At 43.2% G+C, this 26,514-nt stretch overlaps 1 pseudogene; it reads right to left on the reverse strand.

The window, feature by feature from the left end:
• Positions 1–22,945: 22,945 nt before the first annotated feature.
• LOC141040813 (uncharacterized) lies at positions 22,946–26,222 on the reverse strand (annotated as a pseudogene).
• Between the last annotated feature and the right edge of the window lie 292 nt (positions 26,223–26,514).

Below are 26,514 nucleotides of genomic sequence, written 5' to 3' on the forward strand. Positions count from 1 at the left end.
TATACATGTCATTGATGTGTACCTAACCAGCGCTCGTAGTAGCTCCTGGGTATTTGGTACCGGTGCGGTTGCTCATATTTGTAACTCAAAACAGGAGCTGCGGAATAAGCGGAGACTGGCGAAGGACGAGGTGACGATGCGCGTCGGGAATGGTTCCAAGGTCGATGTGATCGCTGTCGGCACGCTACCTCTACATTTACCTACGGGATTAGTTTTGAACCTCAATAATTGTTATTTAGTACCAGCTTTGAGCATGAACATTGTATCTAGATCTCGTTTAATGCGAGATGGCTACTCATTTAAATCTGAGAATAATGGTTGTTCTATTTATATGAGAGACATGTTTTATGGTCATGCCCCGCTGGTCAATGGTTTATTCTTATTTAATCTCGAACGTGATGTTACACATATTCATAGTGTGAATGCCAAAAGATGTAAGATTGATAATGATAGTCCCACATACTTGTGGCACTGCCGCCTTGGTCACATTGGTGTCAAACGGATGAAGAAACTCCATGCAGATGGACTTTTGGAGTCTCTTGATTATCAATCATTTGACACGTGCGAACCATGCCTCATGGGCAAAATGACCAAGACTCCGTTCTCTGGAACAATGGAGCGAGCAACCAACTTATTGGAAATCATACATACTGATGTGTGCGGTCCAATGAGCGTTGAGGCTCGCGGTGGTTATCGCTATGTTCTCACCCTCACGGATGACTTAAGTAGATATGGGTATGTCTACTTAATGAAACACAAGTCTGAGACCTTTGAAAAGTTCAAGGAATTTCAGAGTGAGGTTGAGAATCAACATGACAGGAAAATCAAGTTCTTACGATCAGATCGTGGGGGAGAATATTTGAGTCACGAATTTGGCACGCACTTAAGGAAATGTGGAATTGTTTCACAACTCACGCCGCCTGGAACACCTCAGCGTAATGGTGTGTCCGAACGTCGAAATCACACTCTATTGGATATGGTGCGATCCATGATGTCTCTTACCGACCTACCGCTATCATTTTGGGGTTATGCTATAGAGACTGCCGCATTCACTTTAAATAGGGCTCCGTCGAAATCCGTTGAGATGACACCGTATGAATTATGGTTTGGGAAGAAACCTAAGCTGTCGTTTCTGAAAGTTTGGGGATGCGATGCTTATGTCAAGAAACTTGAACCTGAAAAGCTCGAACCCAAGTCAGAAAAATGCGTCTTCATAGGATACCCTAAGGAAACTATTGGGTATACCTTCTACCTCAGATCTGAAGGCAAGATCTTTGTTGCCAAGAATGGATCCTTTCTAGAGAAAGAGTTTCTCTCAAAAGAAGTAAGTGGGAGGAAAGTAGAACTTGATGAAGTATTGCCTCTTAAACCGGAGAGTAGCGCAGCTCAAGAAAATGTTTCTGTGGTGCCTGCACCGACTAGAGAGGAAGTTAATGATGATGTTCATGAAACTTCAGATCAAGTTGCTACTGAACTTCGTAGGTCCACAAGGACACGTTCCGCACCAGAGTGGTACGACAACCCTGTCCTGGAAATCATGTTGTTAGACAATGGTGAACCTTCGAACTATGAAGAAGCGATGGCGGGCCCGGATTCCGACAAATGGCTTGAAGCCATGAAATCCGAGATAGGATCCATGTATGAAAAAAAGTATGGACTTTGATGGACTTGCCCGATGATCGGCGAGCCATAGAAAATAAATGGATCTTTAAGAAGAAGACGGACGCGGATGGCAATGTGACCATCTATAAAGCTCGGCTTGTCGCTAAGGGTTATCGACAAGTTCAAGGGGTTGACTACGATGAGACCTTCTCACCCGTAGTGAAGCTGAAGTCTGCCCGAATCATGTTAGCAATTGCCGCATTCTATGATTATGAGATATGGCAAATGGACGTCAAAACGGCATTCCTTAATGGTTTCCTTAAGAAAGAATTGTATATGATGCAGCCGGAAGGTTTTGTCGACCCTAAGAATGCTGACAAGGTATGCAAGCTCCAACGCTCGATCTATGGGCTGGTGCAAGCATCTCGGAGCTGGAACATTTGTTTTGATGAGATGATCAAAGTGTTTGGGTTTACACAAATTTATGGAGAAGCCTATGTTTACAAGAAAGTGAGTGGGAGCTCTGTAGCATTTCTCATATTGTATGTGGACGACATACTATTGATGGGAAATAATATAGAACTCTTGGAAAGCATAAAGGCCTACTTGAATAAGTGTTTTTCAATGAAGGACCTTGGAGAAGCTGCTTATATATTAGGCATCAAGATCTATAGAGATAGATCGAGACGCCTCATTGGTCTTTCACAAAGCACATACCTTGACAAGATATTGAAGAAGTTCAATATGGATCAGTCAAAGAAGGGGTTCTTGCCTCTATTGCAAGGTGTGAGATTGAGCGCGGCTCAATGCCCGACCACGACAGAAGATAGAGAAAAGATGAGTGTCATCCCCTATGCCTCGGCCATAGGGTCTATTATGTATGCCATGTTGTGTACCAGACCTGATGTAAACCTTGCCGTAAGTTTGGTAGGAAGGTACCAAAGTAATCCCGGCATGGAACACTGGACAGCGGTCAAGAATATCCTGAAGTACCTAAAAAGGACTAAGGATATGTTTCTCGTTTATGGAGGTGACGAAGAGCTCGTCGTAAAGGGTTACGTCGATGCTAGTTTCGACACAAATCTGGATGACTCCAAGTCACAAACCGGATACGTGTATATTTTGAATGGTGGGGCAGTCAGCTGGTGCAGTTGCAAGCAAAGCGTCGTGGCGGGATCTACATGTGAAGCGGAGTACATGGCAGCCTCGGAGGCAGCACATGAAGCAATCTGGATGAAGGAGTTCATTACCGACCTAGGAGTTATTCCCAATGCGTCGGGCCCGATGACTCTCTTGTATGACAACACTGGAGCTATTGCCCTTGCCAAGGAGCCCAGGTTTCACAAGAAGACCAGGCATATCAAGCGTCGCTTCAACTCCATTCGTGAAAATGTTCAAGATGGAGACATAGAGATTTGTAAAGTGCATACGGACCTGAATGTCACAGATCCGTTGACTAAACCTCTTCCACGTGCAAAGCATGATCAACACCAGAACTCTATGGGTGTTCGATTCATCACAATGTAACTAGGTTATTTACTCTAGTGCAAGTGGGAGACTATTGGAAATATGCCCTAGAGGCAATAATAAAATGGTTATTACTATATTTCCTTGTTCATGATAATTGTCTATTGTTCATGCTATAATTGTGTTATCCGGAAATCGTAATACATGTGTGAATACATAGACCACAACATGTCCCTAGTGAGGCTCTAGTTGACTAGCTCGTTGATCAATAGATGGTTACAGTTTCCTAACCATGGACATAGGATGTCATTGATAACGGGATCACATCATTAGGATAATGATGTGATGGACAAGACCCAATCCTAAGCATAGCACAAGATCGTGTAGTTCGTCTGCTAAAGCTTTTCTAATGTCAAGTATCTTTTCCTTAGACCATGAGATTGTGCAACTCCCGGATACCGTAAGGGTACTTTGGGTGTGCCAAACGTCACAACGTAACTGGGTGGCTATAAAGGTACACTAGGGGTATCCCCGAAAGTATCTGTTGGGTTGGCACGAATCGAGACTGGGATTTGTCACTCCGTATGACGAAGAGGTATCTCTGGGCCCACTCGGTAAGACATCATCGTAATGAGCTCAATGTGACTAAGGGGTTGGTCACTGGATGATGCGTTACGGAACGAGTAAAGAGACTTGCCGTAACGAGATTGAACAAGGTATCGGTATACCGACGATCGAATCTCGGGCAAGTGCTATATCGGTAGACAAAGGGAATCGTATACGGGATTGATTGAATCCTTGACATCGTGGTTCATCCGATGAGATCATCGTGGAACATGTGGGAGCCAACATGGGTATCTAGATCCCGCTGTTGGTTATTGGCCGGAGAGATGTCTCGGTCATGTCTGCATAGTTCCCGAACCCGTAGGGTCTACACACTTAAGGTTTGATGACACTAGGGTTATAGGGAATAGATGTACGTGGTTACCGAATGTTGTTCGGAGTCCCGTATGAGATCCCGGACATCACGAGGAGTTCCGGAATGGTCCGAAGGTGAAGATTTATATATGGGAAGTCCAGTTTTAGTCACCGGAAAGGTTTCGGGGTTTATCGGTATTGTACCGGGACCACCGAAGGGGTTCCGGGGGTCCACTGGGAGGGTCCACCTGCCCCGAAGGACCTAATGGGCTGTAGTTGGGTGGGAACCAGCCCCTTAGTGGGCTGGTGCGCCCCCCAAGGGCCCAAGGCGCCTAGGGTTGGAAACCCTAGGGGGCCGCTGCCCCCTCGGGGGCGGGCGCCCCCCCTAGTTGGAAACCCTAAGGGGGCCGCTGCCCCCCCCGAGGGGCCGCCCCCCCTCTAGATGGATCTAGGGGGCCGGCCCCCTCCCCTTCCCCTATATATAGTGGTGGTTTTGGGGCTGCCAGAGACACGAGTCTCCCTCTCTCTTGGCGCAGCCCTATCCCTCTCCCTCCTCGTCTCTCGTAGTGCTTGGCGAAGCCCTGCTGGAGTGCCATGCTCCTCCACCACCACCACGCCGTTGTGCTGCTGCTGGACGGAGTCTTTCCCAACCTCTCCCTCTCTCCTTGCTGGATCAAGGCGCGGGAGACGTCACCGGGCTGCACGTGTGTTGAACGCGGAGGCACCGTTGTTTGGTGCTTAGATCGGATTCGGCCGCGATCTGAATCGCTTCGTGTATGACTCCACCGACCGCGTTCTTGCAACGCTTTCGCATCGCGATCTTCAAAGGTATGAAGATGCACTCCCCTCTCGTTGCTAGTAAGCTCCATAGATTGATCTTGGTGATGCGTAGAATTTTTTTAATTTCTGCAACGATCCCCAACACTAGATTGGTTTTTCTTGCAATGGGAGAAGTGCTTAGCTTTGGGTTCAATCTTGCGGTGCTCGATCCTAGTGACAGAAGGGGAACTTGCACGTATTGTATTGTTGCCATCGAGAATAACAAGATGGGGTTTTCATCATATTGCTTGAGTTAATCCCACTACATCATGTCATCTTACTTAATGCATTACTCTGTTCTTATGAACTTAATACTCTAGATGCAGGCAGGAGTCGGTCGATGTGTGGAGTAATAGTAGTAGATGCAGAATCATTTCGGTCTACTTGACACGAACGTGATGCCTATATTCATGATCATTGCCTTAGATATCGTCATAACTTTGCGCTTTTCTATCAATTGCTCGGCAGTAATTTGTTCACCCACTGTAATAATTTCTATCATGAGAGAAGCCTCTAGTGAAACCTATGGCCCCCGGGTCTATTTTACATCATATTAGTTTCCCGTCAACTTGCCAATTTCTGTCGCCGTTCCATAATTTTGCAATCTTTTACTTTCCGTTCTATAAACCAAAAATATTACTTTACCGTTTAACCATCTCTATCAGATCTCACTTTGCAAATAACCGTGAATGGATTGACAACCCCTTTGTCGCGTTGGGTGCAAGTTGGTGTTTGTTTGTGCAGGTATTCGGTGGCTTGAGTGTTGTCTCCTACTGGATTGATACCTTGGTTCTTAAAAGGTGAGGGAAATACTTACTCTACTTTGCTGCATCACCCTTTCCTCTTCAAGGGAAAAACCAACGCAAGCTCAAGAGGTAGTAGGAAGAATTTCTGGCGCCGTTGCCGGGGAGATCTACATCAAGCCAAGACATACCAAGTACCCATCATAAACTCTCATCTCTCGCATTACATTATTTGCCATTCACCTCTCGTTTTCCTCTCCCCCAATTCTAAAATGAATTTCGAAAAGATTTGCCTTTTCTTCGCCCCTCTTCCGTTCGTCTTCTTCGTTTGCTTTTTGTGTGCTCGTGTGATTGGATTGCTTGCTTTGTCATGATGGCTCAAGATAATACCAAATTGTGTGACTTTTCCAACACCAATAATAATGATTTTATTAGTACTCCGATTGCTCCCGATGCTAATGCAGAATCTTCTGAAATTAATACCGCTTTGCTGAATCTTGTTATGAAAGATCAATTTTCTGGCCTTCCCAATGAAGATGCCGCATCCCATCTTAATAATTTCGTTTATTTGTGTGATATGAAAAAGAAAAAAGATGTGGATAATGATATTGTTAAACTGAAGCTATTTGCGTTCTCGCTTCGAGATCGTGCTAAAACTTGGTTTTCATCTTTGCCTAAAAATAGTATTGATTCATGGAATAAGTGTAAAGATGCTTTTATTTCCAAGTATTTTCCTCCCGCTAAGATCATCTCCCTTAGGAACGATATTATGAATTTTAAGCAACTTGATCATGAACATGTTGCACAATTTTGGGAGAGGATGAAATTGATGATACGAAATTGCCCTACTCATGGTTTGAATTTGTGGATGATTATACAAAAAAATTATGCCGGATTGAATTTTGCTTTAGATTCGGCCGCAGGAGGAACTTTTATGGAAATTAATTTAGGAGGAGCTACTAAAATCCTAGATAATATTATGGTTAATTATCCTCAATGGCATACCGAAAGATCTTCCACTAGTAAAAAACTGCATGCAATTGAAGAGATTAATGTTTTGAGTGGAAAGATGGATGAGCTTATGAAATTATTTGCTAGCAAGAGTGCTCCTATTGATCCTAATGATATGCCTTTGTCTACTTTGATTGAAAATAATAATGAATCTATGGATGTGAATTTTGTTGGTAGGAACAATTTTGGTAATAACACGTATAGAGGTAATTTTAATCCTAGGCGTTCCCTAGTAATTCCTCTAATAATTATGGTAATTCCTACAACAATTCTTATGGAAATTATAATAATATGCCCTCTGATTTTGAGAATAGCGTTAAAGAATTTATGAGTTCGCAAAAGAATTTCAATGCTTTGATTGAAGAAAAATGCTTAAGATTGATGATTTGGCTAGGAACGTGGATATAATTTCTCTTGATGTTGATTCTTTGAAACTTAGATCTATTCCACCTAAGCATGATATCAATGAGTCTCTCAAAGCCATGACAATTTCCATTAATGAGAGCAAAGAAAGAACCGCCAAGATGCGTGCTAAAAAAGATTGGTTTATAAAAGCGTGTTCTTCTAGTTTCTGTGAAAATAATGATGAAGATCTTAAAGTGATTGATGTGACTCCTATTGAATCTTTGTTTTCCAATGTAAATCTTGATAAAGATGGGACTGGAGATGAGTCAACTTTATTTAAAAGGTGTCCCAATGATTCAGAGTTTTTAGATCTTGATGCAAAAATTGATAAAAGTGGGATTGGAGAGGTCAAAACTTTAAGTAGCAATGAACCCACTCTTTTGGATTTCAAGGAATTTAATTATGATAATTGTTCTTTAATAGATTGTATTTCCTTGTTGCAATCCATGTTGAATTCTCCTCGTGCTTATAATCAAGACAAAGCTTTTACTGAACATATCGTTGATGCTATGATGCAATCCTTTGAGGAAAAGCTTGAATTGGAAGTTTCTATCCCTAGAAAACTTTATGATGAGTGGGAACCTACTATTAAGATTAAGATTAAAGATTATGAGTGCTATCCTTTGTGTGATTTGGGTGCTAGTGTTTCCATGATTCCAAAAACTTTATGTGATGTGTTAGGTTTCCGTGAATTTGATGATTGTTCCTTAAATTTGCATCTTGCAGATTCCACTATAAAGAAACCTATGGGAAGAATTAATGATGTTCTTATTGTTTCAAATAGGAATTATGCGCCGGTAGATTTCATTGTTCTTGATATAGATTGCAATCCTACATGTCCTAATATTCTTGGTAGACCTTTCCTTAGAACGATTGGTGCAATTATTGATATGAAAGAAGGAAACATTAGATTTCAATTTCTGTTAAGGAAAGGCATGGAACACTTTCCCTGAAATTAAATTAAATTGCCTTATGAATCTATTATGGTAGCCACTTATGGATTGCATACCAAAAGATGATAATACCTAGATCTATTCGTGCTTTGTGCGTAGCTAAGGGCGTTAAACAATAGCGCTGGTTGGGAGGCAACCCAATTTTATTTTATGTTTTTGATTTTTAGGTTCTATTTTGCTTTGAATAATTCATCTAGCCTCTGGTTAGATGTGGTTTTGTGTTTTAGTTAGTGTTTGTGCCAAGTAAGACCTTTGGGATAGCTTATGGTGATAGTTGATTTGATCTTGCTGAAAAATAGAAACTTTTGCGCTCAGTCCTAGAATTGTTAAAAATCACAGGAGCGTGACAAAATATTGATTATTTTTGCAGAAGATTAATAAACAAATTGCTTAGGTCTTCCTAATTTTCTTAGAATTTTTGGAGTTACAGAAGTATTCAAAATATCCAGATTGCTACAGACTGTTCTGTTTTTGACAGTTTCTGTTTTTGGGTGTTGTTTGCTTATTTTGATGCATCTATGGCTAGTATCGGGGGGTATGGACCATGGAAAAGTTGGAATACAGTAGATATTACACCAATATAAATAAGGAATGAGTTCACAACAGTACCAAAAGTGGTGATTAATTTTCTTATACTAACGAAGCTTACGAGATTTTCTGTTGAGTTTTGTGTTGTGAAGTTTTCAAGTTTTGGGTAAGGATTTGATGGACTATGGAATAAAGGGTCGCAAGAGCCTAAGCTTGGGGATGCCCAAGGAACCCCAAAGTAATATTCAATGATACCAAGAGCCCAAGCTTGGGGATGCCCCGGTAAGGCATCCCGTCTTTCGTCTTCGTCTATCGGTAACTTTACTTGAGGCTATATTTTTATTCACCACATGATATGTGTTTTGCTTGGGGCGTCTTGTATGATTTGAGACTTTGCTTTTTAGTTTGCCACAATCATCCTTGCTGTCACTACTGCAGGATGCTGCTAACATGACACTACGATCAGAGACCCTTCGAGAAACTGTGTGCGATGCAATAATCGCAAACGGTGGTGTATGAAAACTGTCAAAAAAGGTGAAAACGTTTGCGATGGAGGATGCATAAAAAACGGTTCAGATTTTAGTTGCGTGTGCGATCCAGGGCATACGGTTCAGTCCAATGAACTGTTTGCAATGAGGCGGAACAAAAGAAACATGCAGCCTGATGAAGGCGTGTGCGATATAGAGCATACGGTTTACTCGGATGAACTGTTTGTGATTAGGAAACACAAAAGAAACGGGCAGCCAGATGAAGGTGTGTGCGATATACAACATGCGGTTCACTCGGATGAACTGTTTGTGATTTGGCAACACAAAAGAAACGGTCAGCCAGATCAAGGTGTGTGTGATTGAGGGCATACGCTTTAGAAGGATTAACTATTTGCGATTAGGCAACAGAACAGAAACGGGTAAGCCAGATCAAAGTGTCTACGATTGATGGCATACACTTCACATGGATGAACTGTTTGCGATTAGCCACAGCAAACTGAAACAGTTAGATAGATCAACGTGTGTGCGCTAGACGGGCACACCCATTCTAATTAAAAGAAGCATGCGCGATGGTAATAACGAGCGCACACGGTTGTTGGAACAAGAGATGGGAGTAGAGAGCAGCATCTTGAGGACAAGAAAGAGCTCGTCGCCGCTCGCCGCGGAGACTAGTTCCCGTGGCCTGCAGCAACACATCAAGAAAGTAGAGATCAGTGAGCCAGATCGTTGTCTTCCTTCTTCTTTTGCCCTTGTGTATTTCGGGCGTTGCCGCATGTGGCTTTTTTAATTATGTTTCTAAATATGTAAGACAATTATTATCCACTGTCATCGTCCTTATATTCATCATGCTTGCTATAAGTCATAGTCGATGCTATATAGGTCTGTCGGATCTTACATCAAGATCCGTGCAAAACTTTCTTTTCAGTTTTTCATTTTTTTCTCCTAAATCTCAGTCCAGTGAGACATATAGCCACGCACTAGAACAGGTGCTCGGGTGCCATTAATGGAGACGTTGGGAGGGAGGTGCGCGGCGGGTAGCGGTCAAAGGGCTCTCCTTTCGATGAGCATGCGTAGGGGTCTGATCGCACACCTCCCGTACTCAAATAGCTACCCCGCACGACATCTCCTAGCCAATAAAAAAGGGGACGCATGGCCGCACGTAATTGGTAAGTCGAACGCCCACGGTTTCAATAATACTTGTGTTTCCGATTTGTAACGTGACAGCACTTGTTCCAAAATGACTTTGTTGATTATTAATGTGTGGGCCTTCGCAAATCAGACAGAAAAATTACCACAACATGTTGGTGCCATGTCATGAGACCACGCCAAGTTTCATGATTTTCAGGCGTGTTCTAGAATTACAGGAAGTAAAAAAACCAAGTTTCTCAATCTTTCCGGCCGAGCCACGACGCCCAGATGTTTGAATTTCACTCCCATCTCTTGCATGTGACCTAGAAATTCACCCAAGGACACACATGTGATTTTTCAAACAACTTTAGTGCACTGGAGCATGTGCTTGTAGTTCAAATTTGAATTATGCACATTAAATGCCCAGAAACTCAATTAATGTACAAAAAGACCAAACGAACCCAGAATAATTCCAAAATTTAGCACGGTACTTCTATTTGGTCTAATCTGGCTGTGTAAATAAAATAATGCGGGAGAAGGCAGTCTACATATGTCGTTTCGCACACGGAGGTGACACGTTCCCTCTCGAAACCACGAGCCTTCTTGAGGGAAGCTCCGGTTTGCAAGAAGCTTACACCAAAGCTTGTCCCAATTCGGCCAAAAATATTACCGCAGCATGTTGGTGCCATGTCATGAAACCATGCCAAGTTTCATGATTTTCAGGCGTGTTTTGGAATTTCAGGAATTAAAAAACCAAGTTTCTCAATCTTTCCGGCCGAGCCACGACGCCCAGATGTTTGAATTTCACTCCCATCTCTTGCATGGGACCTAGAAATTCACCCAAGGACACACATGTGATTTTTCAAACAACTTTGGTGCACTGGAGCATGTGCTTGTAGTTCAAATTTGAATTATGCACATTAAATGCCCAGAAACTCAATTAATGTATAAAAAGACCAAACGAACCCAGAATAATTCCAAAATTTAGCACGGTACTTCTATTTGGTCTAATCTGGCTGTGTAAATAAAATAATGCGGGAGAAGGCAGTGTACGTATGTCGTTTCGCACACGGAGGTGACACGTTCCCTCTCGAAACCACGAGCCTTCTTGAGGGAAGCTCCGGTTTGCAAGAAACTTACACCAAAGTTGTCCCAATTCGGCCAAAAATATTACCGCAGCATGTTGGTGCCATGTCATGAAACCATGCCAAGTTTCATGATTTTCAGGCATGTTTTGGAATTACAGGAATTAAAAAACCAAGTTTCTCAATCTTCCCGGCTGAGCCACGACGCCCAGATGTTTGAATTTCACTCCCATCTCTTGCATGGGACCTAGAAATTCACCCAAGGACACACATGTGATTTTTCAAACAACTTTGGTGCACTGGAGCATGTGCTTGTAGTTCAAATTTGAATTATGCACATTAAATGCCCAGAAACTCAATTAATGTATAAAAAAGGCGAAACAAGCCCAAAATAATTCCAAAACTTAGCACGATACTTCTATTTGGTCTAATCTGGCTGTGTAAAAAAAATTAAGGTGGGAGAAGGTAGTGTACATATGTTGTTTCGCACACGGAGGTGACACGTTCCCTCTCGGAACCACGAGCCTTCTTGAGGGAAGCTCCGGTTTGCAAGAAACTTACACCAAAGCTTGTCCCAATTCGGCCAAAAATATTATCGCAGCATGTTGGTGCCATGTCATGACACCATGCCAAGTTTCATGATTTTCAAGCGTGTTTTGGAATTACAGGAATTAAAAAACCAAGTTTCTCAATCTTTCCAGCCGAGGCACGACGCCCAGATGTTTGAATTTCGCTCCTATCGCTTGCATGGGACCTAGAAATTCACCCAAGGAGACACAAGTGATTTTTCAAACAACTTTGGTGCACTTGAGCATGTGCTTGTAGTTCAAATTTGAATTATGCACATTAAATGCCTAGAAACTCAATTAATATCTACCTAATAATAAAGCAAATTGGGTTTCTGGTCGTCTGTCATGGCATTTTTCAGAAAAGTCCCTCTATTTCACAGAATTCAACCCGCAGTCATGTTTTAAGTTTAAACGAATCGTTTTTTCATAATTTACACAAAAGTCCATGTGTTTTCTTGAAATCAACCCATAGTCCAGATTTAATTCACACCCGAACCGTTATTTCACATTTTTCAAAACCCCCCTGATGTTCTAGGTAATTCATCCGCGGATCATATTTAAGTCAAACAAATGCTTTTTTAAATCATCCATATCTTTTAAACCGTAACTCTGATTTGAACATGTTATATATGAAATTCGATTAGAAAAATATGTAGAATATGAATATGAGATTATTTTTACCTATTAAGTATTTTTAAATATTATTTTGGAATATATTAAGTCAAACAAATGATTTTCTAAATTATCTGTATCTTTTAAACCGTAACTTCGATTTTAACATATTATATATGAAATTTTATTAGAAAAATGTGTGGAATATAAATATGATGTTAATTTTACCTGTTAAATATTTTTAAAATATTGTTTTGGAAGAAAACTTATAATTTATAGTGCAAGATCCGCTTTTTTCGTACCGGCGGCGATCTGTATTGCAAATAAACACCCCACTATAACCATATAGGGAAAAACATTGATAACTATACATGCATACCTATGAAAAATGTCGCAGGGGAAAACAACTGATTTCTCATCGCGAGAGTGAGAGATAGAGAGAGAGAGAGGGAGAGGGGGGGAGAGAGGGAGAGAGAGACGCCTTATGATTAACCATATTCAAGCACGTTTTTGTTTTGTTTTGTGTGAACACCGAGGCCACGGCGGCGAGGGTGAGAAGGAGGATAAGCGGCAACACAAATATGATGCCTCGCAAAAATAAAGGAGATTGACCTATTGTGGTCTTGAATGATGGTTGTTGGGTTAAGAGTGTGTGTTATGTTTTCTCTCCCGTTGCAACGCACGGGCTCTTTTGCTAGTGTATAAAAAAGGCGAAACGAGCCCGGAATAATTCCAAAATTTAGCACGGTACTTCTTTTGGTCTAATCTGGCTGTGTAAAAAAATTAAGTCGGGAGAAGGCAGTGTACGTATGTCGTTTCGCACACGGAGGTGACACGTTCCCTCTCGGAACCACGAGCCTTCTTGAGGGAAGCTCCGGTTTGCAAGAAGCTTACACGAAAGCTTGTCCCAATTCGACCAAAAAAATTACCGCAGCATGTTCGTGCCATGTCATGACACCATGCCAAGTTTCATGATTTTTAGGCGTGTTTTGGAATTACAGGAATTAAAAAACCAAGTTTCTCAATCTTTCCGGTCGAGCCACGACGCCCAGATGTTTGAATTTCACTCCAATCTCTTGCATGGGACCTATAAATTCACCCAAAGACACACATGTGATTTTTCAGCAAACTTTGGTGCATTGGAGCATGTGCTTGTAGTTCAAATTTGAATTATGCACATTAAATGCCTAGAAACTCAATTAATGCATAAAAATGCCAAACGAACCCAGAATAATTCCAAATTTAAACACGACACTCATGTACTAGTTGCATGTTCACTGTATGTAAATGTTCTAGAAATTCAAACACCATCCTTTCCCTCCGTAGCACCATTTTGTCTTTAAAAACATAATGAAAAAATCAGGTATACCACAAACAGTTTACTAGAAAGAATCGTGTGGGATGCGACATAAAATATCTTGGCGCACCATCTTGTCTGGCTTACACAGGAAGCTTCGTCGTCTACAGTCCACCGCCCCCGCTTGAACCACACTTGCGCGCCAGTTTCTCGCGGCACCGAGCGAATTTTTTTGCCACCGCGGAAATATCTATCTCCCCGCCCCTCCCTCCTACCAAAAGCCACATTTCCACTGTTCCTCCTTGCTTTACAAGTTCAAACCTTCGCCGCCGCTTACTGGCTGCTCAGCCTCCTCGCCGGTGACCCTTCTTCTTGCAGCGCCGCCTCCTCGCCGGCGACCCTTCTTCTTGCAGCGCCACCTCCTCGCCGGCGACCCTTCTTCTTGCAGCGCCGCCTCCTCGCCGGCGACCCTTCTTCTTGTTGTGCGGCCTCCTTACCGCCGACCCTTCTTCTTGCTGCGCGGCCTCATCGATATGGTCAGGTAATCCACACCTACCCACACCATCCTCCTTCTTTCCTGTCCCACATGCCCCGACTGACGGAGCAACACCTTCCACCAAAATCACTGCCCCCTCCTCCAATTAAGCGCCGCCCACAGCCATTTTACACGCAGTATAACATGGAGCTGAGTAGCATGCGGCCGCACGCACGAACGAGGTCGCTATGGCTGACATGCGTGTCGACCGCCAGATCTTGGAGGAGCACCTCGTCTTTGAGGCCACCGTCAACACCGCCGCGCGGTTGTCTACTGTAAAATATAGTTCGTGATGTTTTCTCGAGGCCACCGCCAGTGCCTTCTAGTGATTTGTCCTCTGTAATGTTAATATGCAATCTGATGTTCAGTTAACAGTTTGGTCCTCTGAAATGTAATGTTCAGTTAACACTTTGGTCCAACAATCGCTACATTTCGTAGTACTGTTCTCAAGCATTCTTTGTTTTGTTAACTGTCTTATCTTCTAGTACATGTTTCTATTCTGCAATGTCGTGCTCAGTTAACTATTTTGGTTCATTTGGTCTGCTGTCCATTTAACTGTTTGGTTCAGTTCTGCAATTTGATTTTCATTTGCTGTGGGTACAATTTTGTATTGTTATGCATGTGACATCAATTGAATTTGGCTGTACTCAATACATATTCTACCGATAGTATGGCAACTCTCAGTCAACCTGATCAAGATCTTCCTTATGTGTGTTGCAGGGAAACAATGGGAGACACCGCGGTTTACCATCGAGGTTTGTTCAAGCAGGGTCCTTTGGCTAATAGCACAGTATTGTGCAGCTGCAGGAATCATTCTAATATTTAGGTTTCTTACAATTTGGTCTTGCACATGTAGGTCCTGCTGTCAAAGGCTTAGACCCACTGTTCGACCCATTTTGCATATGGGGAAATGAGATGTCCATGAATATCAGTCAAGTCAAGAAACTCAGAAAGATTGTTAGGATGAAGAAACTTGCGACGAATAACAGCAAGATCTTTGTTTACACAATGAAGAAGACATCAGTCAACTATAGGATGGTACCAACTCTTTTACCTTGTTTTTACCCCTTGCGCCATTTCAAAATTTACAACAACGATTTATGCATAGCTTTGTTTTGAGTACTTTTCAAAGCAGTTCACCGATGATTACCTGTCAAACCACCTGCATGGTCAAGAGGCGAGGAAGGTATTCATTCAACACCCACGGTACAATATTGAAGTCTTGCTGAAGAGGACGAAGGTTGGGCGGGCAATTATCCATAGCCACTGGACTAAAGTTGCAAGGACATTCAACATCACTGAAGGCTCAATATTTGCATTCCGCTTCTGCAGTTTCCCAGATGAGATTCATCTGTCTATTTACCGGGTATGATGCTACTTTCCAAAGGTTTTTGATGCTGCATGTGAAACTTGGTGCTGTTGTGTAATGGCGTAACTGAGTGCCGAAGCTATCTGATGTAATTTGATTATGAAATCCTGGTTGCTTTTATACGGATATGAAACATCTAGCGTGTTTTATAAGAAATATCATTTTGATTAGTACATGGATTATCAATAATAGGCTAATTACCCTGCTTATTGGGGTTTTCTATTGCAAATGGTTACTCAGACAACACCGTGGGCGATGAACTCAAACAACCCGCATGGTTTCTAGAAAGTAGGCGTGTTCGATCAACTAACAATCACACACGACTTCCGGCAGCGAACTGTTTGCGTTAGACCACCTTGCACAAACGTTTCCACACAAAGAACTGTGTGGGATGTACATACCTATGGAAATGATTTTCTGGGATTCACCGTGTGGGATGTACATACCTACGGAAATGATTTCTGGGATTCACCGTGTGGGATGTACATACCTACGGAAATTATTTCTGGGATTCACCATGTGGGATGTACATACCTATGGAAATGATTTTCTGGGATTCACCGTGTGGGATGTACATACCTACGGAAATGATTTCTGGGATTCACCGTGTGGGATGTACATACCTACGGAAATGATTGGGTTTCCATGCCTCGCCCGATCGCACACGGCCCAGCCTGGGTCCCACGAGGGCCTATCCCCGACGATTTCTGGGTCGTGTGGGAAGGACCCCCCTATCGCCCACACTCACTTGGCGACGGTTCCAAATGCCGTCACGGAAAGGGGTTTTAAACTGTTTGTTTAGGACGTCGCTGTACCAGTGTGTAAACACCTTTTGAGAGAGACACGCATGAATCGTGATTTATTAGAATGCTCTCTGTGCTTCACTTATATCTTTTGAGCTAGGCAAATTTGCTCTAGTGCTTCACTTATATCTTTTTAGAGCATGGTGGTTTTATTTTATAGAAATTGATGAACTCTCATACTTCACTTACATTATTTTGAGAGTCTTGAAAACAGCATGGTAATTTGCTCTGGTTAAAAAATTAGTCCTAATATGATAGGCATCCAAGAGGGATATAATAAAAACTTTCATATAAAGTGCATTGAATACTATGAGAAGTTTGATTCCTTATGATTGTTTTGAGATATGAAGATGGTGATATTAGAGTCATGCTAGTGAGTAGTTGTGAATTTGAGAAATACTTGTGTTAAAGTTTGTGAGTCCCGTAGCATGCACGTATGGTGAACTGTTATGTGATGAAGTCAGAGCATGATTTATTTATTGATCGTCTTCCTTATGAGTGGCGGTCGAGGATGAGCGATGGTCTTTTCCTACCAATCTATCCCCTAGGAGCATGCGCGTAGTACTTTATTTCGATAACTAATAGATTCTTGCAATAAGTATGTGAGTTCTTTATGACTAATGTTGAGTCCATGGATTATACGCACTCTCACCTTTCCGCCATTGCTAGCCTGTCTAGTGCCGCGCAACTTTCGCTGGTACCATACACCCACCATATACATTCCTCAAAACAGCCACCATACCTACCTATTATGGCATTTCCATAGCCATTCCGAGATATATTGCCATGCAACTTTCCACCGTTCCGTTTATTATGACATGCTCCATCATTGTCATATTGCTTTGCATGATCATGTAGTTGACATAGTATTTGTGGCAAAGCCACCGTTCATCATTTTTCATACATGTCACTCTTGATTCATTGCACATCCCGGTACACCGTCGGAGGCATTCACATAGAGTCATATTTTGTTCTAGTATCGAGTTGTAATTTTTGAGTTGTAAGTAAATAAAAGTGTGATGATCTTCATTATTAGAGCATATTGTCCCATGTGAGGAAAGGATGATGGAGACCATGATTCCCTCACAAGTCGGGATGAGACTCGGGACGAAAAAAAGAGGCCAAAAAATGAGAGAAGGCCCAAATAAAAAAAACAATGAGAGAAAAAGGGAGAAGGGACAATGTTACTATCCTTTTACCACACTTGTGCTTCAAAGTAGCACCATGATCTTCATGATAGCGAGTCTCCTATGATATCACTTTCATATACTAATGGGAATTTTCATTATAGAACTTGGCTTGTATATTCCAATGATGGGCTTCCTCAAATTGCCCCAGGTCTTCATGAGCGAGCAAGTTGAATGCACACCCACTTAGTTTCTTTTTGAGCTTCACAAACTTATAGCTCTAGTGCATCCGTTGCATGGCAGTCCCTACTCACTCACATTGATATCTATTGATGGGCATCTCCATAGCCTGTTGATATGCCTAGTTGATGTGAGACTATCTCCTCCTTTTTGTCTTCTCCACAACCACCGTCTATTCAACCTATAGTGCTATGTCCATGGCTCACGCTCATGTATTGCATGAAAGTTGAAAAAGTTTGAGAACATCAAATGTATGAAACAATTGCTTGGCTTGTCATCGGGGTGGTGCATGATTTAAATATTTTGTGTGATGAAGATGGAGCATAGCCAGACTATATGATTTTGTAGGGATAAGCTTTCTTTGGCCATGTTATTTTGAGAAGACATAATTATTTTTTTAGTATGCTTGAAGTATTATTGTTTTTATGTCAATATTAAACTTTTGTTTTGAATCATACGGATCTGAACATTCATGCCACAATAAAGAGAATTACATGGATAAATATGTTAGGTAGCATTCCACATCAAAAATTCTGTTTTTATCATTTACCTACTCGAGGACGAGCAGGAATTAAGCTTGGGGATGCTTGATACATCTCCAACGTATCTATAATTTTTGATTGTTCCATGCTATTATATTATCTGTTTTGGATGTTTTATATGCATTAATATGCTATTTTATATGATTTTGGGACTAACCTATTAACCAAGAGCCTAGTGCCAGTTCCTGTTTTTTCCTTGTTTTAGAGTTTCATAGAAAAGGAATACCAAACGGAGTCCAAATGGAATGAAACTTTCGTGATGATTTTTCTTGGACCAGAAGACATCCAGAGGGCGTGGAGTGCACTTCAGGAAAGCCACGAGGCGGCCACAAGGTCGGGAGGCGCGCCCAGGGGGGTAGGACACGCCCCCACCCTTGTGGGCCCCTCGTGACTCCACCGACCTATTTCTTCCGCCTATATATTCTCAAATATCCCAAAACCTTCCAGGGGAGCCACGAAACCACTTTTCCACCGCCGCAACCTTCTGTACCCATGACATTCCATCTAGGGGCCTTTTCCAGCGTCCTGTGGGAGGGGGATTCGATCACGGAGGTGTAACATCCCAAATTTTCAATTTGGTATGTTATACATAGACCATCATTGCATATCATGTTTTATTGCATTTTGACAAAATCCTCGATAAATCCTAAGCAACTCAAGGACCCTCGGAGAGAGTTGGGGATTTTCTCGAATTTTCATATTTGATTTCCATCAAATAATAAGACGAGGATTTTGGTTTTAATTATTTTCTCTCCGGAAAAATATTTCATTTTAAAATAAACGAGAGGAGAAAATATGACTTCTCCAAAACAAATGAAATACTGGAGGAAAAGTGTTAAAATCATTATTTGGAATTTATTTGGATTTTATTTGCAATTTTTATTGCATTAAAAATATTGCATGATTTCAAAATATTTATTTTGATTTAAAAAAATGTTCACCCTCTTCTAGATTTTCTAACTAGACGGGGAAAATTTATTTCATATTTTTCTGATTTTTATTTATTTTTCTACGTATTATTTACCGCGGAACTTATTTAAAAAAAACGAGCGACGCCCGGGCCGAAGCCCAGCCGAGCGCCGGCCCGCCCGCGCTTTCCTCTCCGCGCACGGGAGCCCCGCCGCCGCCATGACCGAGTCCGGCCGCCGCACGCCTCCCCTTGCCCGACCCCTCCCCCAAGCCACCTCGCCCCCCTCCTATATATACCCCCCGTCTCTCTTTCCTCTCAAGTCGTCGCCGCCGCCGCCCTCATCGCCGAGCGCCGCCGCCGCCCTCATCGCCGAGCGCCGCCGCCGCCCGCAACGCGCCCCGCCGCCGCCGCCGCACTAGCCGCAGCCGCCGCCGGAGCCGCCGCCCCTCCCCTCGCCCGCCCCTCGCCGAGCCCCGCGCCCCGCCGCCCGAGCTCGCCGCCCCGCCGGAGCCCTCGCCGAAGCCCGACGAGGTACTGCCCGCTGCCCCGTTGACTTTACCGGTTTTTGTTTAAAAAAAACCCTTCGTTTAAAAAAAAACCCTAGATCGGTTTTTTTTTCGGTTTTATTATTTTATGAACGTTTACCGAACCGTTCGTTTTAGCGAACGCGTTTGTCGGTTTTTCTCTGTTAACGAACATCCGTTCTTTAACCGTTCGTCCGTTTTTCTTTTTCGTCGGATTTTTCTGCGATTATCTCAGAATTCGATTTCTGATCGAATCTTTGTTTCTGTTTAACTTCCCGCTCGTTTATCGGAATCAGGCGATTCAAGCGCCTAGAGTTTCGTCTCGAAATTTTCTTTCCGTTTAACCTACTCAAACAAGTTTTGCTACAGTAAAATTTGACCTAGATCCAGATTAGTAAACGAAGCTATTTTCTTTCGCCGTTCGACTTTCGTTGCTTCTTTCGAGTTGATTCTTTTTGTAAACCGAAGTTCTTAAGTTGAACTTTCTGGTTGGATCTTTCATTCGAGTTTTACTTGTGCATTAGATGAGTACTGATTGTATGCTTGTTTATTTGCGATAGAGTACCCGGAGTGTGCCGCTTGTTACTTCGACTCGTTAGGTTTTGCGGATCATCAGCAAGGCAAGTAACACTTTGATCATACCTTCCATACCCAGTTTTTATTGCATTAGATCTATTCCTCAAACATTGCATGATTAGGATCTAATTAAATTGTGGGTATTGGGAAGTAGTTGAGGTAGTACTATTACCTATTTTACTTTCAAACCCCTGGGAGTTACTTCTACGTTGCTTTTATCAATGCCATGCTATGCTCGTAGACGTGGATTGGGTTTGAGTGAAATTCATGACAGATGTGAGATTGTTAATAATGGTTCAACCTAAGGTGGCAACTAAAACTCACATCTGGGTGGATTGAGGCACCTGGAGAACCCAGTGTTGTCTGTTTGTATAAGGTCCGCCACCCAGGCTCAAAGGGATCATAAGATTATTCATGCTAGAAACTTCCGTGTGCAGCCACAAGCTATTATGGGCTCTAGCATAGTTGAGTAGGTTACAAGATCTCTTGAAGAGGTGGGCTAGCAGATGTAGGGGAAAGTAGGTGTACCGGTCCATCCAGAGTAAAGAGTGATTGTTTCTGAAAGACTGTGTCTCGGTCATCCGTTTCTCAAACATCATGTAGTGCGAGAATCAAGCGGAGGCGATCGAGTCTTGTGGGGAAAAGTGCGCAAACCTCTGCAGAGTGTACAAACTAATCATGGTTAGCCGTGTCCCCGGTTATGGACAATTTGAGTATCTAGTACCTGGATTATCATTTGAATCTCATCACCATGTTACTTTTAATTAATTTTGTTGGGTTAATGATGACACCTAATTGGGATTGAGTTGGAGGTACCTTCTCAATGTTTCACAACCACCATGATTGTTAAATAAAATTTATTCCTTTGAAGTAGGATAAAATTGGCTTTTCGCAAAACTGTAACCATAGAGCTTTCCACCAGCCATATATGCATGTAGTATAGCATTATTATTGTTCATTGCTCTCTATGTGTTACTTTGCCAGCATATCCTATGTGCTGACACGTTTTCGGGCTGCAACGTTTCATGTTGCAGACTTTTCAGACGACGAGTAAGGTGCCTTAGGTCGTGGTCTTATACTCAGTGATGCCGCTGGAGTTGATGGACTCACTTATCTTCCAAGTCTTCCGCTGTTATCGTTATTAGATGGCCTTAAGCCATGTTTATCATACTTAATCTCTTCGGAGATATTCGATGTAATAAGTGTGTGATTGCTACTCTGTTATAAATCCTCCACTTGTACTGTGCGTGTCAGCATTACTGATCCAGGGATGACACTGGTGCACAGCAGCACAGACCATTTGAGGTCTGGTCGCTACAGGAGGGCTTCTACATCAACACCATCGCCTCCCCGATGAAGCGTGAGTAGTTTACCACAGACCTACGGGTGCATAGCTAGTAGCTAGATGGCTTCTCCTCTCTCTCTTTGATTCTCAATACCATGTTCTCCTCGATGTTCTTGGAGATCTATTCGATGTAATACTCTTTTGCGGTGTGTTTGTCGAGATTCGATGAATTGTGGATTTATGATCAGCTTATCTATGAATATTATTTGAATCTCCTCTGAATTCTTATATGAATGATTTGATATCTTTGCAAGTCTCTTCGAACTATCGATTTGGTTTGGCCAACTACATTGGTTTTTCTTGCAATGGGAGAAGTGCTTAGCTTTGGGTTCAATCTTGCGGTGCTCGATCCTAGTGACAGAAGGGGAACCGACACGTATTGCATTGTTGCCATCGAGGATAACAATATGGGGTTTTCATCATATTGCTTGAGTTAATCCCGCTACATTATGTCATCTTACTAAATGCGTTACTCTGTTCTTATGAACTTAATACTATAGATGCAGGCAGGAGTCAGTCGATGTGTGGAGTAATAGTAGTAGATGCATAATCGTTTCGGTTTACTTGACACACTACAGGAATTAGGCACTTTACCGTCTGCCATGGCTGACGGCAAAGTCATGCCTGGCGGACGGCAAAGGCCTTTGCCGTCCGCCAGCAGACGGCAACAGTCCTGCTGAATAAGCTACGACATAGGGTTCTTTGCCGTCTGCTGGCGGATGGCAAAGATGAAATGGTCTTTGCCATCCGGCAGCAGACGGCAAAGAGCCTGGATGGCACACATGGAAGGTTAGGTCCGTTAGGGGGTTAACGGCGTGCTTTGCCATCTGCAGCAGACGACAAAGTCCTTTGCATATTTGCCGTCTGCCAGCGGACGGCAAAGTACCCATATAGGCCAGCCCAGGTAGCTGCCATGTGGCATGCTATGCCATCTGCTGGCAGACTCCAAAGATGCAAAGGTCTTTGCCATCTGCCAACAGACGTCAAAGCAACCATATAGGCCAGCCTAGTGCCCCCCAGGTTGCACAGGTAGCTGCCACGTGGCAGCTTTGCCGCCTGCTGGCTGATGGCAAAGCTCTTTGCCGTCTGCCAGCAGACGACAAAGAGCCTGTACAGCCCCTGTTTTTTCTGTTTTTTCTTAGATTCATTCAATTTCATAAAATTTCATAGATATATATATATATATAACAAGTTTCCAACAACATATATATAACAAGTTGCCAACAACAAGTTATCCAACATAAAATGGTTTCATCCATCCATACATATCCAACAACAAGTTTGCAACAAGTTTCCAAAAACATAAAAGAAGCACAAGGAGAAGAGTAGACTCCATGAACGCAAGCTCCTCATCTAAAGCAAATCTGCAAATTAGGAAAGATGAAAGTTAGAAGAAGAAGAAGACTAGCTACAAGAAAAAGAAGAAGAAAAAAGAAGAAGAATTTATCTTCTTTTTCTCCTCTCCTCTTCTTTATCTTCTTCTTCTTCTAACTATGGTAGGTAAAAATGCCATTTTTAGCTAAACTAGGTAAAATTGCTAAGTGTGTAGGTCATTTTAGAGCTAGGCCAGGTAAATAGGTCATTTTGGAGCTAACCTAGGTAAAATGGATCATATTGGAGCTAACCTAGGTAAACTTGGTCATTTTGGAGCTAACCTAGCTAATTATGCCATTTTTGAGTTAACTAAGCATATTATGCCATTTGTTTACATAAGTAAGCTAATTATAGGTCTTTATTGAGCTAACCCAGGTAACTAAGCATATTAGAGCTAATTTAGCATTTTAGAGCTAACTTAGGTCATTTTGGAGCTAACATAGGTAAATTGATCATTTTGGAGCTAATTAGGCTTATTATGTCATTTTCGAGGAAAATAAGCTAACTATATGACATATATGAGGTTACCAAGATTGTTTTGCCATTTCAAACCTAACTAAGCTAATTATGCCATTTTTTACATAGTAAGCGAAGTGTATGTCATTATTGAGCAAACCTAGGCAAATAAGCATATTAGAGATAACTTAGCATATTAGAGCTAACTTAGGTCATTTCGGAGGAAACAAAGCTAAGTATAGATCATTTTGGAGCTAAGTGAGCTAATTATGTCATTTTGGAGGAAGATAAGCTAAGCCTAGGTCATTATGGTAAGCATTTTGGAGGAAATAAAGCTAAGTCTAGGTCTTTATGCATTTCGTAAGCAAAACACTAGAGAAAACTTACCGTCATCGCGGAGGTGTAGGACCGGTCGGGGTCGGGGTTGCGCCAGTGCCAGACGAAGAAGGACCGGTCGGGGTCGGGGTTGCGCCAGTGCGAGACAGAGAAGGATCGGTCGATGCTTGTCGGGAGGCATGATGCACCAAAGATCCTTTGCAATGTCTCATTAGCATGATGCAACTGAAATGTGAATACTAGTAACTAATGACCATTCAAATGAAACTCACCGTGTCCGCTATACCAATCTAGGGCATCGGTGGAGGGGTCTGACCGTTTTTCTCGCACACGGACTGCACATTTTGTTTTCACGAGTCAGTCATATTAGTTAGTAATGAAACCGACATTACGTGCATGATTTGGCTAATATGCAGGAGAAACTTACCACATGGAGCTCGTATAGGGCCCAGTGAGACGCGTCATTCCGGTTCCTCTCCGCCTCCAACAGACTAGCCGTCCTCTCCTCCAACTCCCTCTCCCTCTGCTTAACCTGCCTGTTTGCCTCTGCCAGAAACTCCTAGGCCCTAGCCTCGATGGGGATCTCCATTGGCCGTGGACGAGGCGATATCTCAGGATCAGAGCTCGTCTGGCGCTTCATGATCTCCCGGAGAGTTCTAGGACAACGTATGAGTCCATCCCCAATGGCTACCGAGCCATGGTACCTCCCGTCACCAGATAGCATCACGATCTCTGGATCAAAAGGACTCTGGCTCGGGTTGAAGTCCTCCCCTTTCCTTGTCTTCCCAATGTCTCTGTACCTCACGAGCTTGTTGTGGGAGGAGATGTTGGTGAAGCTCTCTGGATGATCGAGGTCATCCTCAGAGAATGCCTTGGCCTTCTTGAACGGGGTAGTATGGGCCATGGCATAGAGGTCGTACAGCGGTGGCACGTCCTTCTTGTTATGTTTCGCCCAAAAGAGAGGAACAACATATTAGTTAAGGGCTCAAGATAGCATGAAGAATGAAATTGCATGAATCGTTAAGGGCTTAAACCACATACCCAGTGATCCCCATACTCAAACAGGTTGGAGCTCCCTTGATGGTGTGGCACACCTTGCATTTGGGCACGCTTAGCCCTGGCCTTGTTGTGGACGGCTAGCCATTCGGGAGAGCACCACTCATCCCCCAACGCCTCCCAACAGTCCATCCTATCTGCACACCATCTCGGGGGCACCTAAGTTAGGCAAAGAGAAATTTCAGCGCTACGCCTACGAATGAAATCAAGGAAACTAAGTACAAGGCCTTAAGAATAGGTAATTACCTTCATGTACTTCTCCTTACTCAGATACTTGGCGTGACACTTCTTCTTGGCCCTCCTAATGTTAGTCGAGGCGTAGTAGTCTCGAACAGCCTGCACCCTAGCCTCGTGCCGTAAGTTCTGAAGTAGGCGCTTGCACTCGGCTTCGAGAACCCTAGTCGCCTCCGCCTCGTGTTCCTTAGGACACCTGTAGAAGGTCTACAATCGAACAAGACAACACTGATTAGTACAATCACTAGGTACTGTTGATTTTTAATTCTGTAAAGGAGAAATTACCCAAAACCGCTGCCTCACAATGTTGGCCACCGTCTCTCACAAGACACCGTCGACCCTCTCCTTCGGCGGGGCCGGGGCAGCCACGTACAGCTCCCAGCTCAGTGCTAGCTATGGAACCTGACCCTCATCGGGCAACGTGACCCACCCCGGGAAGTGGCGCCGGCAAAGCACACCAAGGACCTGGTTGGGCCTGCGGACACCATCGCCATATTTCCAACCCCTGCAGTATGACAAGGCCAACACATTAGATATTAATTTGGAGAAACATGAAGGACAAAGGTTAAAAAAGAGTAAATGTACTTACTTCTCCCCGTTAGGCTCAATCAACCACCTCTAATCGCGGGTCGCCGGCACGGCCGGGAGCTTCGTACCACCACGCTGGTAGACCTTCTTGCCCCCCTCAACCAGCTCGCCCTTGCTATAACTATCGTCAGACCAGGTTTCATCGCCATCAGCATGGCCACTAGTCTCCGGAGTCACACGGGACGAAGACTCTGGGACCGGAGTCTCGTGGGACGAAGACTCTGGGGCCCAAGTCTCGTGGGACGAAGGCTCGTCGGCCCGAGGCTCGTGAACCGGAGTTCGAGACGGGTCCAAGTATGACGGGTCCACCTGAGACGGAGCACTCCGGTGGTCCGGAGAATCAGCTGGGGGTGGCGGCGAGGAAGGCACAATAGCCTTCCTACCTCTCCCGTCGCCACGTCCACCTCTAGCTACACCCCTCTTCGTCTTCCCCTGACCTCTCCTGGCCGAAGAAGAAGCACCCGCCGGTGTCGTCATGCTGTCTACCAGCGCTCTCTGAAGGTGCTGGGGTGGAATAATAGCACCCCTCCCAGCACGCGCCGAGGAAGGAGGCTCGGAGCGCTCTCGGCCCGCGCCCACCATCTGTCAACACCTACAATGACAAAGAGTAAACAAAATTAGTACAGCATAAACATAATAAAATATTTAAGTGTGTACCATCATCATGAACATAATAAAAAATTGAATACCTAATAACATGAACTAATTAATAATATATATTCCCCTCGGCCCCTCGGCGACCCTCGACCATCAACGACCCTCTTTTTCTACTTTTCCTACTTCTTTTTTTTCATCTTCTACTTCTACTTCTTTCTTTTTTCATCATCATCATCATCATCATCATCATCATCATCTTCTTCTTCTTCTTCTTCTT

This window comes from Aegilops tauschii, chromosome 2 (assembly GCF_002575655.3).
Source record: "Aegilops tauschii subsp. strangulata cultivar AL8/78 chromosome 2, Aet v6.0, whole genome shotgun sequence".
NCBI classification, from domain to species: Eukaryota; Viridiplantae; Streptophyta; class Magnoliopsida; order Poales; family Poaceae; genus Aegilops; species Aegilops tauschii.